The sequence below is a fragment of the Lathyrus oleraceus genome, chromosome 7, assembly GCF_024323335.1.
Source record: "Lathyrus oleraceus cultivar Zhongwan6 chromosome 7, CAAS_Psat_ZW6_1.0, whole genome shotgun sequence".
Classification (NCBI taxonomy): Eukaryota; Viridiplantae; Streptophyta; class Magnoliopsida; order Fabales; family Fabaceae; genus Lathyrus; species Lathyrus oleraceus.
The window spans coordinates 180,365,908-180,383,488 of NC_066585.1; the positions used below are offsets into that span (position 1 = coordinate 180,365,908).

The window sequence follows — 17,581 nt, forward strand, 5'->3', positions numbered from 1 at the left end:
CCCGACTTGAAAGAGCTAAGGAACTTGACATCCTATGTATTAGATCCCTTGGGTTTCAAGGCTCGTTTTGGGAAGCTCCTATCTATTCTGACTACTCAAGTGGACGAAGGATTGATGAGTGTATTGGTGCAGTTTTATGATCCCTTGTATCGTTGCTTCACATTTCTGGATTTTCAGCTTTTGCCCATACTTGAGGAGTATGCCTACCTTGTGGGTATACCTATTCTAGACCAGTTGTCGTTCAGTGGCTTAGAGAGTATTCCTACTTCTCAAGAGATAGCTAACATGTTGCATATAGATGAATCTGAGGTTGGTGCGCATATGACTACCAAAGGTGGAATTCAAGGTCTTCCTTCGGAGTTCCTCATTTCTCAAGCTACAATGTATGGGAAGGCCATGAGTGAGGACGCCTTTGAGGCCATATTCGTACTTCTCATCTATGGGCTAGTGTTATTCCCCAATGTCATACCCCGATTTTGGCCCTGAAATTTTTTTTCCCATCAATTGGTCATTTGCATTTCTCTTCATGACCATTTCACGTTTAAACTCTTCACTTCATATTGAAAGATCTTTTATTCATGTTACAATCATTTCATTCATGCATGATTAAAATAATTTTCCACATGTCTTCTGTCCAACTACGCCTTTGATGGCCTTAGAGCAACGTCGGGAAGTGCAACATCTAAGACATGAGAAATTTTACCAACTAGTGGTCTCAAGGACGGTGAAAGAAGCACGCGAGCTTAATATGACTAGGAATGATGATTTTGTTGGGCTGGAAGAAAATGGACAATTTGGATATACATCAATTCATGGAGAGTTACCCAAGTTTGATTTAAAAAGGAATAAAACTTCATCGATTTACTTAGCCGCATCAAATAGGCCTTGGGAAACCATATTTAGTGGGTCATCACATGTCTAAACTCTACATTCTAGCTGTTGCATGTGGGCATGGAACTTAATGGTAACTGTTTGTATGCTTATAGCTTAAGCAACACGAGAATGGACAACCAATGTACCGGAGAGGACTCTACGCTCTAAATTTTTGTTTTGCCAGTTGCTTAAAGTTATATATGTTTCTTTGGTATCTCTTGGATGAAAATGTTGACCATAACAAATGTGGTTGACGTGAGGTTTTTAAAAAAGGGGTAAGCTTGCATTGTAACAATTTTGGTAGGATTGTGATACTGTGAATGAGTCCAGATAAGTTTATTTGGAAATAGCTATGCATATGCACATGGAAATGAAGAACTTAATTCATGTGTCACAAGTTTGAACACCAACATGTTATATTTCTCTAACAGTAATAATACAAATTTGAGATATCCACCACCGGATCTATTTGCAACAACACTGCATCTGGTAGGGCAAATAAAAAAAAGAGAGAAGAGCTAGAGTTCATCAAGCTACAACCTAATCAACTTCAAAGAAGGGGTGTCGACTTTAACATATACTCAGCCACGTCCATGGCATGCCCTCATGTCAGTGGGATAGCAGCTTTAATCATGTCCATCCATCCAGATTAGAGCCCAACTGCAATTCGTTCTGCGCTGATAACAACAGCTTATCTGACTTACAATGATAACAAAAAGCTTGCGACACCCTTTGATTTTGGGGCTGAACACAGGAAGCCTGCAAGAAAAACCAAAACAGCAACACAATGTCTAAACCAACAGCATCATAAGATCAAATTCATGTCATAACCATTATATTGCAGCATGTACATCCATAAAAGAGGGAACTAATGGTTGAAATTAAAAAGAGTGAAATGCAGCTTTTACAAACAACACGTAATGCTCAACCGGATGCAAGAACTTCAAAGGCAACGTTCGTGGAGAGAAGCAGATGTTGCAAGAACAATACAAGCATACATCAAGGGACCGGTTGCACGGTACAGGTTCTAAGGATGTAGCTCCCAAGAATATGTCATACTCAAAATCCTGCATAAAACCGATTACAACAGTTCTACATAAGTTCACCAATCTGTAACACACACGAAAGGCTTGAGCCAAGATCAAGAAGCTCACCATTCTGTTAAACTCCGGGGGGTTCTGAAGAATCTTGCATTAACCAGTTGTATATCCGCAAATGCTTCTGTGGTCGCCTCCATTTTTATTGCTTCTCGTCTTCCATCAAGACTACATGTGTTTGCCATCATGTTATTCTCGCTATAGGAGTACAGGTTTGAGATCAATGGACCTTGGGACGAGGCTAAGCTTTGTTTTGACCCTACAGACTGAAATTAGAACATGATTATTTTGTTGAGAACACAGAGCATGCTATTCAATGCTGTTACATTCAAATCAACTAGCTTTGGTTTTATTGAAGCCTATAACAGTTGAAGGATACAATTGAAGGATGAGGCTAAGTTTGGTTTTATTCAAATCAGAACATGGTTATTTTACCTGAATTCATATGTAATGTTACAAGTTGTTATTGGATCATCCGTGGCCATTGGATCAGTTATCCAACATGTCAGATAGAGAGAAGATCTAGCTTTGCACAGTCAGGTTGCAAGGGCCTGTACCTGTAAACATTTCACATAATTTAGCCAGGTTAGGATTAGGTGGAAATTCTTTGACAGGAGAGATTCTTTCGAGTACCTGCAATGAAGCCGGACATAATTTGACGTCCATAGAGCTGGATAATAATCAGATGACAGGTTTGATACCTCCCGAATCAGGTTCTTGTAAGAAAGTGGCCTTGATGAGTTTGGCTGAGAATCAATTGACTGGTGCATTGCCACCAGAATTTGGAAATCTTATCAGTCTTCAAGTCTTGATGAACAAGCTTAATGGTACTATTCCGATTCAAATTTCACAATTGCAAAAAGTTGTCTACATTGAATTTGAGCCAGAATTCTCTGGATGGACCGATCTCGTCTGAAATGACAACAAACCTTCATGCACTGCAAACCTGTAATGTTAGAAAATCGGTTAATAATTCACGTAACAACGAAAATTCTGAAAGCCAGGAGATACGTGGAAGAAGTGTGTTAAAGCTAAAATTGATACAACCGATACGAAAACTGGTTCAACCTGTGTTGTTTCTCAGCCTACCAAGCCAACACCATCAGATGCTTCTCACTCTGGAAGACAAAAAAAAAGAGAACTAAAGGATCCTCTGAGAATGTTGCGAGAAGCTCTGTTATCCAACCTTCGACATCCGAAGAATTCCCAATGTAAACTTAATTCCGGATAAGCAGTATCAATGTTCTCGTTCTCCCCAAAACAACTCATCAAGTTTTCCATCCACAATGCTACCATCCACCAGACCATTGAATTTGAATCAACCTGCAACAAATTCCCAATGAAGTCGCACCAACAAGGCCGTGCGAAAACCGAAACCGCTCTTGAGTTTTCACTAATCTTTTCACTGCAGTAAAACACAAAGCAGTTAGCAAAGGCAGTTAAAATTCAAAAAGTTATCCCAAATTGGTATTAAGACAAAACAGGGGGAGAAAACACATGCTCAGATTACCGTTCCAAGAACAAGCATCAAACAGGACAATCCGATTCTGAGCACATCAAAAGTAGTTTGCAGAGATACTCTTTTGGACTCCACCATACCAAATCAAAAACCCTAATTTGTGAAACATAAATAGAGAAAGCGAATCAGTGAGAGGGACGACGAAAATTGGAGAGGAGGAGGAAATATCACAAAAAACCTAATTCCAAAATCAAAGGAAAATCGGTATTTGAAGAGGCGAGGGAAGAAGATTCGAACATCACCTGAGTCGTCGTCGCCGAAGGTGAGCTTCTTTCTTTTTGTTTCTCCTTAAAACCATGGATCCTTGCATTTTAGATTGAGAGAGTAGCTGATAGATGAATGATTGAGGGTGAGAGAAACGTGAGAGAGAGAAACGTGAGATTGAGAGAAGCGCGATTGAGAGAGAGATTCGTGGAGAATGGGTTTTGACGAGAGAGACATGAGGCTGAGAGGTTGATTTTTGTGAAAGTGAGATTGGGAGAGAACGAAGATGGAAGCATCTGTTACGCTATTTCAATTTTCTTCTTTAATTTATTTTTAAACAAAATAAATTTTGGAAACCATTAAAAGCTTCGTTTAAACTTCCTAAGTTTTAGTTAATAAATGTTTTCTTATTCTCCATTCATTAGTCCATTGAAAAACCCAACAGCCAGGCGACTAGGGTATCTTTTCTTGGTTTCTCCCATTTGGTAGTCCAACAGACTACTTCATTTTAGTTTCTATTTTCTTTTCTTTTAAAAACTTTTATTCCAATTTGTTCTGGTTTATATACCCAAGTGTTTGTTGTAAATAGTAACTAATCATAAATGGCCTAGTGGAGAGAGGGTAGTTTCATAGTCTTTAGTGGAGTGGGTTTGATACCTATATGTAGCATTTTATTTCTTTTAGCATTCATTTTTTTTATGTTTATGTTTTATTATAATTTCTCCTATACTCATAGTTTCATTATTGTTTAATAACACAAATTTGATTTCTTTTAATTTCATCATCCATTCAAAACCGCTTTAAACTATTAAAATCACACTTTTCTCGATTCAATGTCGAGCCCATTTCCATACCCTTGTAAGTCGATTGCTTTTAAGCATCGCCATCAACCTCACATAGCTTACTCTTGGGCTTTCTTACAATGAGCCGGTTCTCTTGAACTTACACTCATACATTGCATTATTTGTTGTTTGGGCCCGATTTAATTATTTCATGATTTTGAATCCCCATTGGACAAAATGTACCCCACTCCCCCGATGTGTAGTAAATTTGTACTGTTTTATTTCTTTATTCGCTTGACTGTTTAGTTAGCTATTAACACAAGAATAAAACCAACCATTTCCAAAAAAATACAAAAATAAGGACTCGATCCAACGTCGAGTATTTTCTCAATAAACAAATCAAGTCATTTCTCCCTCCTATTCCATTCCAGTTCTTTCAAACTTTCATCAAACGCTTGACTCAATGTCAAGCCATTTTTTCTAATAAAACTCAAAAAATATTAATTCATAATTAAGACCTTTTCAATAAAGATGGAAGTGGAACGTGGTGTATACCACGCACTCCTGAGACTAGGATTCGAGATGTATATCTCGCCAATCCTAGCTCTCGCCATCCTCTAAATTTATCCAGTTTGCTCTCTCAAACACCCATTCAAATTTCTCTTAAATGTCCATCAATACTTGATCTAGTGTCAAGTCATTTTCACAACAAAACTTAAAATACTTAATTCTTATTTAACACTTTCTCAATAAAGGTGGAAATGGAACATGGTGTATACCATGCACTCCTGAGATTAAGATTCGAGACGTATGCCTCGCCTATCTAAGCTCTCGCCATCGTCTAAAATTGTCAATGCGGTTTCTCCAAACCCTTTCTCAATCAAATTCCAAAAATACTTAATTCCTATCTTAACTTCTTTCAATAAAGATGGAAATGGAACATGGTGTATACCGTGCACTCCTGAGACTAGGATTCGAGATGTATATCTCGCTCATCCAAGTTCTCGTCATCACTCAAAATACATCCAACCAATCAAACTCTTTTCTCGCCGCCGTGCGATTAATCAAAAACCTTTTTCATAAATGGAAGATATATTGTCTTAAGTGATACAAAACAATGTTTCGGCCACGATTGTTGAGTAGAGATAAATGACGCTTTTCCGAATGTAGATTTATAAATCCGTTCGGTGTGTGGTATGCGTCCACTCCTCATCTGTTTTGGGTAAAACAATGTTTTTGTCGATTAATACAATATAGCTTTAGCTAAAATCGACCAACAAACAAACATTTTTCTACCCAGAACTACGTAAGCCTTGATTTCTCTTTTGAGATACGTAGGAGCAGGATTTTTAAATCTTGTCAGGCCCACTAATAAAAAAACTTAGGTTTAGTCCTTCGTCAAAAAATCAAAAAACATTTCTTCTCTCTTCTATTCTTTCTTTCCCACCTAATAATTCGAAAAGCCTAATATTTCAACTAACACTAATGCACACAACTGACCTAATGGTTCCCGTTGAGTACAACGGACGTGAGGGGTGCTAATACCTTCCCCTCACGTAATCGACTCCCGAACCCTAATTTGGTTGCGACGACCAATAATCATTGTCGTTTTGTCTTGGGTTTTATCGATATTTCCCCTTTCCTTTTTAGGAATAAATAAAGTTCGGTGGCGACTCTGTTCAGTCCATCATTGCGAGCGTGCGATCGCGCTTCGCTTTGAAGTCGTATCCCCATTTTTTTTCGAGGTGCGACACCCAACATCGACAAGTTTGTGGATGTGAACGTTATTAGGATTTTCTCTACTCTTAATCACGTTCCGAATTTGTTGGGTGACACTTACTTTTCTTTGCATATGAGGAATGTAAAGGGTGGTGGTACCATTGTGTGCTGTTTGCCTCTGCTGTACAAGTGGTTTATTTTGCACTTGCCACAGACGGTCGCCTTCAAGGAGAACAAAGGATGTCTACGGTGGTCCACGAGACTTATGTCTCTCACCAATGATGATATCTCTTGGTATAATCGTGTGTATGATGGTGTGCAGATTATCGACTCTTGTGGTGAATTCTCCAATGTACCTCTTCTTGGTACATTTGGTGGGATTAACTACAACCTCTATTTTGGCACGTCGTCAGCTTGGGTTCCCCCTAAAGGATAAACCTAATAACATTATGTTAGAGGGTGTGTTCTTTCAGGAGGGTAAAGATCCCCAGGGCAGGATGGTCCACGCTTGGCGCAAGATCCATAGGAAGGGAAGGAAGGAGCTAGGTCCGAAGAATTGTATCACTTTGGAGCCTTATACTTCTTGGGTGAGGAGGAGAGCTTTCGAGTACCTCATGCCTTACGAGTATCCAAGACCTACACCTTTGGTTGTGGTTGGGCCTTCAACCCTCCCTGACCAAGGAGTAGAGGAGTTGAGAGACGAAGACCGTTCACGTGCTTGGATCCGTGAACAGGAGGAGTTGCTTCAGCAGATCAAGGAGAAGGATGCTTTGATAGAGTTCCTCGAGCATCAGGTTATTGATGATCCTGATGATGCATGGACTTCTCTACTTCCTCAGTCTTCCAAGTTTTGGAAAAGGAAGTATGATCGACTTGCCAAAGAGAAGGCAGATATGGAGGCAGCCTACGAGAGGGAGGTGAAGAGGCTTCGTGCATCTTATCTTCTTGTGTCCAGAGCTTTGGATGATTGCTTCTAGGGATCCATAGGATGTTCATTTTCCTTCTCTCTTGTATTGTATTTGGTTACCAAGACTGTACTTCTTTGGTGTAAAAAATATTGATGAGATATTTCCGTATGTGATAAATGTTTAATATTTCCAATATTTGCAAATAGAACTCTAAAAGTTCCTCTGATATAAAAATTAAATCATATGCATTACATGCATCATGTGCATAAGTAGGTTTTGCTCCAGGCTTCTTGTTCTATGGTCTAACTCTGTGTTCTTCATTTATTTTGAAGACAAGCTGACTCACCGGTACTACACCAGAGCCAACATTTCAAGACTGATGGATCATTTGGAACAAGAGAACCGCGGGCTAAAGGAAGAAGTGGCCAGATTGACTGCCCTGATGGAGTCATTCATGGCTGCCCAGAGCCAGTCGTCTCCGACACCTTCAACACCTCCCCAGAGGATAGTCATTTCTGAGATCATCTCTTCAACTGTGCCTGTGGCCAGCGTACACTTTGCTCCGACAGCCATGTCAACCGGGTTTCTGTGGGGGATGCCTCCTAATTTCATGCCCGAGGGCCCTGCACCCACTTTTGCTTCTCTGTTGGCATCTAGCTCGGTCCTTGTTGTTCCTCCTCCTGTCGTGCATATTATGCCCAGAGTAAATGACACCATCTATCATTCTGAGTCGTCTGAGGGCCCAGATGTCTATGAAAAGATGGACGCTATGAACGATCAATTTCTTGAGCTCCGCAAGGAATTGAAAACTCTCCGAGGAAAGGATCTTTTCGGCAAGTCTGCTGCCGAACTCTGCCTAGTTCCGAATGTGAAGATCCCTGTGAAGTTCAAGGTCCCTGACTTTGAAAAATACAAGGGAAATACTTGCCCTCTCAGCCACCTGGTCATGTATGCCAGGAAATGTCGACTCAGACCGATAACGACCAGTTTCTCATCCACTACTTTCAAGACAGTTTGTCCGGTGCCGCCCTACGTTGGTATATGGGCTTGGACAGTGCGAACATCCGATCCTTCAACGACCTTGAAGAGGCCTTCGTCAAGCAATACAAATATAACATGGATATGGCTCCCGATAGGGATCAATTGAGGGCCATGTCCCGGAAGGACAAGGAAACATTCAAAGAGTACGCCCAGAGGTGGCGAGAGGTGGCAGCACAGATCGTGCCCCCGCTAGAAGAGAAAGAGATGACCAAGATCTTTTTGAAGACCTGGAGTTCTTTTTACTATGAGTGGATGATTGACAGTGCTCCTTCTGACTTCACCGAGATGGTGAACATGGGGATACGACTGGAAGAAGGGGTCAGGGAAGGGCGCCTGACCAGAGAAGAAGGCTCTTCTGCCAAACATTATGGGGCGTTTGCAAAGAAGAAAGATGGTGAGGCACATGTTGTGACCTCCCCTATGAAACCAAGAAGACCCTCTGTGAGGAGGAAGACCGTGCGTCCCGCCGGTAACCAGCACCAAGTGGCTCATATAGCACCTGTCATCAGAGATAATCAGCAATATCTACAACACAACAATAATCAGCAACAACCACATCCGCAATATCAACAACAACAACAACACTGTCCGCAACAGCAGGCCTACCAACCTCGAAATAGTAATCAAACCAGCACCAGTTACGAGAGGAAAAGGGTCACCTTCGATCCTATTCCGATGACATATGCAGAGTTATATCCCTCTTTGATAGAGAGGAAATTGATTACGCCACGAGACCCACCGGCTATACCTACTAACCCCCAGTGGTGGTATAAGCCCGAATTACATTGTGTTTATCATTCTGGTGCTCCCGGCCACGACGTAGAAAATTGCTACCCTTTGAAAACCAAGGTTCAAGACCTTGTAAGATATGGCATTCTGTGTTTCAAGGACGTAGGTCCTAACGTGAAGAAAAACCCATTGCCCGAGCATGGGAAATCTGTCAATATGGTTCAGGGTTGCCCTAGCAAGTACAAGGTCAAATACGTCAGTCATATTCGACAATCTCTGGTCGAGATGCATCGCTTGCTGTGTGATTATAGTCATTACGAGCACGACCACGATAGGTGTCGAGTCTGTTCTGTTAACCAAAGAGGTTGTCACTAGGTACGTAAGGATGTTCAAGAAATGCTGGATGAGGGAGTCATTGAGATCCTTCAAAACAGAAATGTTGACGAAGATGCTGATGAAGTCAACGTAATTTCTCCAGTATTCCGGATCCCTGAGCCTGTTATCATCAAGTATGATGGTAGCAAGCAGAAGGTTTCTCCTGCTTTGACCATTAAGTCAGCCGGCCCTGTACCTTATTCTTCTGAGAAGGCGGTCCCCTATCGCTATAATGTTGTAGCATCGTAGAATGGGAAAGAGGCGCCCTTGCCCTCTTCATCTGTTGTTAATATTGCCGACGTCAGCGGCCTGACCCGCAGCGGTCGTGTTTTCTCGACTCCGCCAAAGCCGCTAGCTGATGCTCGAAGGAATGATAATGTTGATTATGCTGAACGCACGATTGGGAATGCTATGAATGCTCCGAATAAGGTACTTGTTGCTAAACCTGCCTCTACGTTGAGAACTTCTGTCTCTGTTGGCCCGAGTGGCAATACGAAAGAAGACTCTGATGAGATGTTGAGGCTCATCAAGAGAAGTGAGTACAACGTGGTAGATCAGCTTCTACAAACGCCATCCAAAATCTCTGTATTATCCTTGCTGATGAATTCAGAACCACACCGAGAAGCTCTGCAGAAGGTGTTGGATGTGGCGTATGTGGATCACGACGTCACAATTGAACAATTCGATAGTATTGTTGCAAACATTACCGTTTGTAACAATTTAAGTTTTTGTGATGTTGATCTCCCCGAGGTGGGAAGAGACCACAACCTGGCATTACACATATCTATGAGGTGCAAAGATGACGCCATGTCCAATATGTTAGTGGACACTAGGTCATCATTGAATGTATTGCCAAAGACCACTCTTGCAAAATTATCATATCAAGGGCTTCCCATGAGGCAGAGTGGAGTAGTTGTGAAGGCTTTCGATGGGTCTCGCAAAACTGTGATTGGAGAGGTTGATCTCCCAGTCAAAATCGGGCCAAGTTATTTCCAGATTACCTTCCAGGTTATGGACATCCACCCATCATATAGTTGTCTCTTAGGCAGACCATGGATTCACGAGGCAGGCGCCGTGACATCCACCCTACACCAGAAACTGAAGTTTGTGAAAAATAAGAAGCTGGTGGTGGTAGGGGGAGAACAGACTCTCCTGGTTAGCCATTTGTCTTCCTTCTCTTATATAGATGTTGAGGATGAAGTTGGAACGCCGTTCCAAGCTTTATCTATTGTTGAACCTGTTGAGAAGAGAACTTCTTCATTTACTTCCTATAAAGATGCAAAGTTGGCCATTAAGCATGGTGCAACTGCTGGATTGGGGCAAATGATTAAGTTAGAAGACAACAAATCCCGAGCTGGCATAGGCTATTCTTCTGGGGTCTTCAACAAGCAAGGGATATTCAAGAGTAGTGGATTCATCCACACCGGTCAAGATGAAGAGGTTGCTACCATTCTGGAAGAAGACGAAGAGGATTCTGGCAATTTCATCATCCCTGGAGGGATCTGCAATAATTGGGTCACTGTTGATATTCCAACAGTTATCCATAAGTCAAAGTAATGTTCATTGTGTTTAAAAACCCTTCTCCCATGCCAAAAGGAGAAGTGATGACATTGTTGGCGCGTAAATACAATGATATTTTCATTCAATAAATTCATGTTAAATGTTTATTTTTCCAATTATTTTCCCTTTTCGCTTTTGCATGAAATTGGTGATCACATAAAACCCTAAAAATAGAATAAAATCAATCTTTTCATCTGCATAATGATTTGCCTTGCTTGAATTCTAAAATCTTTTATATCCAAAATAATTATGCATGTTGATCAAACCCATTGAACATAATGATCCAACACCATCTCCCAACTTTGAATTCCCTGTATTTGAGGCGGAAGAAGATGATGTTGAAGGGATTCTGATAACACTGAAATTTACCCTATTTTCGACTCCGATTTCACATGCATTCTAGTTGTTTTATTGTTATTTTGTTGTGTTATTGCTATGTTTTCCTTTGATTTCAAGTTTTTACTTTAATCGGAGCCCCGATCGAGAAAAGGAGTGAAAAAGAGCTAAAAACCCTAAAATTCAGCATTTTGTACTTGTGGCCTACCCCATGGCTGGCGCCATAGACCCTTCCATGACGTGTCCAAGCTCAACTTCCCTCAACTGCCACGTTTCCCACTACTTCCACTAAGGTGCCTCAGATTGGCCTTGTGGCGGGCGCCATGGCCTTGTGGCGGGCGCCACAAGAGGAAAAGTTTTCCCTCCCATTTTCAAGTTGAAGGGTGTCATACCCCAATTTTGACCCTGAATCGCTGATTTAACACATTAATCATAGCTATTGCATGTCTACATATCATACCATGCATTACATACCGCATAGTGCCTAAAATATCAGTCGAAATAATTTTTTCGGATCTACAGACAAACCAGTTGAATTAATCAACGGATGTGCGTCAAATCAGTGGACGAGAAATTTCAAAATCAAGCTTCTAGACATCAATTTTATTAATCTACGTTTCGCGTAGTTTATTCTGGTGCGCTCGATTTATTTTTTAACTAATTTTTCGGCCACTTTTTGATCAGCTCGAGCCTGTTTAACCGGTCAAAATTTATTTCAAAATTAAAAGAAACGTTGTATTTTTTCGATAAGTTTATTTCACACTGATCATTTTGGTGCATTCATTTTAATTTTTCGAGCACTTTTGCGCCCGACCTTTACTCATTTTGAGACATTTTATTTTTATCTCTTTGTCAAAATATTCGAAATAAATAAATAGAATTTTCTATTTTTTTGTTTCGAATTAATTTTGATTATTTAAACTAATATGATTTTATTTAATTTAACTTATTTCAAATTTATTTTACACTTTAAGAATATCAAAAAGGCATTGTTGGCATTTTAAAAATTAGAAAAACCCTACTAGTCACCATATATATAACTACACTTGGCATTGGAGAGGAACCTAGACCAATTGCTCACCAAGAAGCGGCGCCTCTACTACTTATACCTTTTGACTCTCATTTCAAAGTTTCAGCAAAAAAAATATATAATTGAAAAAAATGATACACGTTGAGGTTCTCCTATTTTTTCACTGAACAACCATTTTCTTCATTTGAAGCTCTCTTCATATCTACAAATCCATCTCCAAATCTCTTTATAGCTACAAACTTACATCCATCTCCAAATCCCTTTCATTATTCCTCATACACTAACACCTTCATCTTTTTCTACACAAACCACATTTCATTCTATATCTCTACTGCTACTACACACAAAACCCTCTCTTTTATCTACCACTTCATATCTCTCACATTGCCATCAACAATATATCCTTCTCTCCATACACAAAACATGACTCACTTTTTCTCCACATAATCATCATTTCACTCACTAAACTTCTTCTCCTTCACACCATACAACACTCTCCACAACAACCATACATCACACTTACCATTAACCTTTCTCACCACAACAACCTTCAACCACCATGTAAAAAACTCTCTCCATAATCATTTTCTTTTATTCATTATATATTTATTATTATTATTACTATTATTATATATTATTATTATTATTATTATTATTATTATTATTATTATTTATTTTGTTATTGTTGTTTTTGGTTTTTATTAATAGAATTAATGTTTTCATTGTAGTTTTGTTTTTTATTATAAAAAATATATGAATTTGGATGAAAGAAAAGTGGAGCTTTAAGAGTACATGAGAGAGAGCTTGAGTTAAAAAAAAATGTTTGTTTCTGTTACAATTTAAAGTGCCTAAGTGAGGAAAAAGTTGGAGGTCTTCTTTTATTTATCATTATCTTTATGCCACATGTTGATGTATAGGTGAGTGTTTTTTTTATTTTTAAAAAAATGATGCAAGAGAGTGAATCAAGAAAGGTTGTCATATAGTATCACTCATTTTCTTTGTTTTATTTTTTAAAAAAAAGGCCATGCCAAGTGTAAGTTGTTTAGTGGATAACTCTAATTTTTAGACAAGATGATGTATTACCACATGGGTGCTGCCACCTCTCTCACGAGAATTTTTTGATTTTATTATTTATTTATTTATGTTGTTATTTTTCGTTTGTTTTCATTTGTCATTAGGGTTTGGTTTTGGGCTTTAGGCCCATTTTGCTCATATTCAATAGAACCTCAATATATGTATGTACTCCCTAGTTTTATTTAGTTTTTTTAGTGATAATTTCTAATTATTAATTATTTATTTAATTAATTTTTTTGTTTAATTAGTTGGTTAATTATTTAATTGTTTTTTAGTAGATATTTGATTTTTTTTATATGTTTAGTCATTTTAATTAGGTAATCTATATCCATGTTCAGATCATGTTGTAAATAATTTCGTTAAATTTTGTAAATAGTTTGTGGTTGTGTTGCCAATTTTTTTATTTCGATTTTTTTAAGCTTTGATTTATAAATGAATTGTATGTGTGTGGCGATGTTGCATTTTTCTTTTCTTTCCATTGTGTTGCGATTTTGAAGCTTAAATCCTATTTAGCTTTTAGAAATCATCTTAGACGCACATATTTGGTTGCTCGGCTTCTTATAGAGTGATTCCTACATGAATCCACTCTAAGTGAGTTTATAGCTAAATTCGGTTGGCTTTCGATTTTGGTCGGTTTCCGGTCCTATGGCTTACTCTTGGGCCTTCTTACAATGAGCTCTTAAGCAACATCAACTTAACTTTCAATAATTTCAAACCTCGGTACTTTAATTGTTTTAATTTAATATTCAAATCATTTTCTAAATAAAAGTTGGAAGAAAAAGGTTACCTGGATGGAATGTCCAGTCGTAATCCCGAATATTAGGCTCAAGCTGTAAGAGCTTGCAAGCCGTTAATATTCGTCTTCTCTTTAATACTCCAATACTCAAAATCATTTTCTAAATAAAAGTTGGAAGAAAAAGGTTACCTGGATGGAATGTCCAGTCGTAATCCCGAATATTAGGCTCAAGCTGTAAGAGCTTGCAAGCCGTTAATATTCGTCTTCTCTTTAATACTCCAATACTCAAAATCATTTTCTAAATAAAAGTTGGAAGAAAAAGGTTACCTGGATGGAATGTCCAGTCGTAATCCCAAATATTAGGCTCAAGCTGTAAGAGCTTGCAAGCCATAAATATTCGTCTTCCCTCCAAAACATTCATAAATATCCGAATCATTTTCTTAGCAATATTGGAAAGAAACAGACTGCCTGGGTGGAATGTCCAGACGTAGTCCCGAGTATTAGACCCAAGCTGTAAGAGCTTGTAAGTCACAAGTACTCGTCTTTCAAACTTCAAAATACCTAATTCCTACCTTAATACTTTTTCAATAAAGATGGAAATGGAACATGGTGTATACCGTGCACTCCTGAGGCTAGGATTCGAGATGTATATCTCGATCATCCAAGTTCTCGCCATCACTCAAAATACATCCAACCAATCAAACTCTTTTCTCGCCGCCGTGCGACTAATCAAAAACCTTTTTCATAAATGGAAAATATATTGTCTTAAGTGATACAAAACAATGTTTCGGCCACGATTGTTGAGTAGAGATAAATGACGCTTTTCCGAATGTAGATTTATAAATCCGTTCGATGTGTGGTATGCGTCCACTCCTCATCTGTTTTGGGTAAAACAATGTTTTCGTCGATTAATACAGTATAGCTTTCGCTAAAATCGACCAACAAACAAACATTTTTCTACCCAGAACTACGTAAGCCTTGATTTCTCTTTTGAGATACGTAGGAGCAGGATTTATAAATCTTGTCAGGCCCACTAGTAAAAAACTTAGGTTTAGTCCTTCGTCAAAGAAATCCAAAAACATTTCTTCTCTCTTCTACTCTTTCTTTTCCCACCTAATAAACTGAAAAGCCTAACATTTCAAACTAATATTAATGCACACAACTGACCTAATGGTTCCCGTTGAGTACAACGGACGTGAGGGGTGCTAATACCTTCCCCTTGCGTAATCGACTCCCGAACCCTGATTTGGTTGCGACGACCAATAATCATTGTCGTTTTGTTTCTTGGGTTTTATCGATAATTCCCCTTTCCTTTTTAGGAATAAATAAAGTTCGGTGGCGACTCTGTTCAGTCCATCATTGCGAGCGTGCGATCGCGCTTCGCTTTGAAGTCGTATCCCCACATTTTTTCGAGGTGCGACAGATGGCGACTCTGCTGGGGAAATACCTGATCCCTAAGTGAGTCAAGCCTAGTTAGGTCGTTTGTGTGCCTTTGTTTGTTTACCTATGTGGCTTTTCTTTATTGTTTTTACTATCTCTATTGTCATATTGATATGAATCTGTTGTATTGGTTCGATTATGGTTTGGTACTTGGATACTCTGATTGCAAACCTTGTGGGAAAGACTTTTTACCCGAGTCTCGAGTAAAAACATAAGATAGGACGAGGTTGAGTAGTGCGGGTCCGCGAGATGTATTTCTCGTTGGGTCGGTACGAGAACCTTACTTAGAGTAGATTCTTGAGAGGATGTTGTCGCTCGGCAAGTAAGTTGCCGTAAGCTTCGATATTTTCTTTAGGATCCATGACTCTGAGAACCATTTGTAGAACCTTAGTTCTTTGTCCAACTAGGAAAGATGGTTGCGTAGTGTGGGTCTGCGAGATGTATTTATCGTTGGATCGATGCCAGAACCTCACTTAGAGTAGATTCTTTGGATGGAGTTGATGCCCGGCAAGTAAGTTGTCGCAGGTAGCAAACATTCTAATGGATTCATGACTCTAGGAACCTTTGTAACCCTAGATCATACCCGGTGAGAACCTATTCTTGGAGAGAAATCTGATTCATCAGTACCTCAGACTTTCGAACCCGTGTATGAAAAAAACAAATGTGCATGGCTTGCATTGCATTCATTCGCATTCCATTGCATTTGCATCGCATCATAATGCATGTCATTTTCCAGACAAAATACCAAAAAAAACTCATCCATCTTTTGTCTGTGAAGCAAAGTGATTCTCAACACGCGTTTAGAACAAAGAACCATGTCTCAGGAGATGATGGACGAGCTAAGAAATAGCCAAGAAGCACCGAAGGAGGAACTTAATCTTTTGAAGAGCCAAATGAGATGGGTCTTAGAAACCCTGCAAATCTTGTTGAGAAAAGAGGGTCATCCAATATACACTGCTGCAACAAAGAGAGCTACTACTCCACATCCATCTAGTGTTACCTCAAGTCAAAAGAAATTCCATGTCGAAGCTCCTCATCTACCGGCATATGGACCTCCCTCAAGACGCCATCATCAACGTCCTCTGGCTATTCCTCCTCAAAATCACCAAAGTCAGGTTCAGAACAAAAATCAGAATCAGAACAAGAGGAACAAAAATCACAATGACCTACTTCCGGTTCCATATAGCAAGCTCTACCCACAACTAATCCAGAATGCTTTGGTGACCCCTCGAGCTCTCACACCTGTGTCACCATACCTGTCATGGTACAATCCAAATGCAACATGTGAATTCCATAAAGGGGCATTGGGACATGACTTGGATTCTTGCTTAGCGCTGAAAGCCTTGGTACGAGAACTGATTAACAAAAAGAGCTTAATCTTTGAAGAAGATCACCCGAAGGTCAAGTGTGAATACCATACTGGAACAATGGGGCACTCCATCGAGGAATGCAAGAGTTTCAAGCTCAGGCTGCAAAGATTGATTGACATAAGATCACCAACACTCAAGGAGGAAGGCTCAGGCACATATACCTTGGTTTCTGGGCCAGGTAATGAGAAAGGGAAAAGACCCTTGAAACCCCTCAAGATTTTGTTCCACAAGGAAGATGTCAGGGATGTGGCTAATGAGCTATTATTGTTTCCTGGTAAGAGCATTGAGATACCGCATTGGATTTCCAATGTCACGACCCATACCAATGAAAGAAAAGCAGAAGTCAGTAGTGGATCCAAGAGGGTTGCGTTCAACGATGAGATTGAAGGAAAGGAATTTGAAGATCATCATGCCAATGTCAAAAAGTTTGTTGATCCCAACCTTCAAGTTTGAAGAAGTCAATTCTCTAAAGTTGGCAATCATTTGGTTGTTTCAACACTTCTTTTGTAGTTTCTTTGCATGTTGATTATTAATTGCTTTTAAGCATTGTTGTTTTCTTTGAATTGGTAAGATTAATGAAAAGTTTATGCATCTTTTGAATTAATCCATTCGTATTCACTCGTTTTTCATTTATGTTAAAAAACAAAAATACTCCTCTCATTCACTTTTGCTTATCAAACTGTTGTGTTAACAAAGATTGGGAGGAGGATGATGAAAATAAAACACCTGAAATTATTGTGGTATGCTTTTGAGTAAACCTTGTCGATGATGTAAGGCATTGTTTAAAA

General features: G+C 39.3%; 1 long non-coding RNA gene across 1 annotated transcript; it reads right to left on the minus strand.

The window, feature by feature from the left end:
* Window positions 1-1,372: 1,372 nt before the first annotated feature.
* Window positions 1,373-3,969, minus strand: LOC127106792 (uncharacterized). Its single transcript, XR_007795496.1, has 7 exons — window positions 3,732-3,969; window positions 3,481-3,582; window positions 3,039-3,375; window positions 2,604-2,916; window positions 2,406-2,527; window positions 2,028-2,236; window positions 1,373-1,940 (listed from the first exon to the last, which is right to left on the minus strand). It is a non-coding gene; the product is annotated as an uncharacterized LOC127106792 (long non-coding RNA).
* Window positions 3,970-17,581: the final 13,612 nt, after the last annotated feature.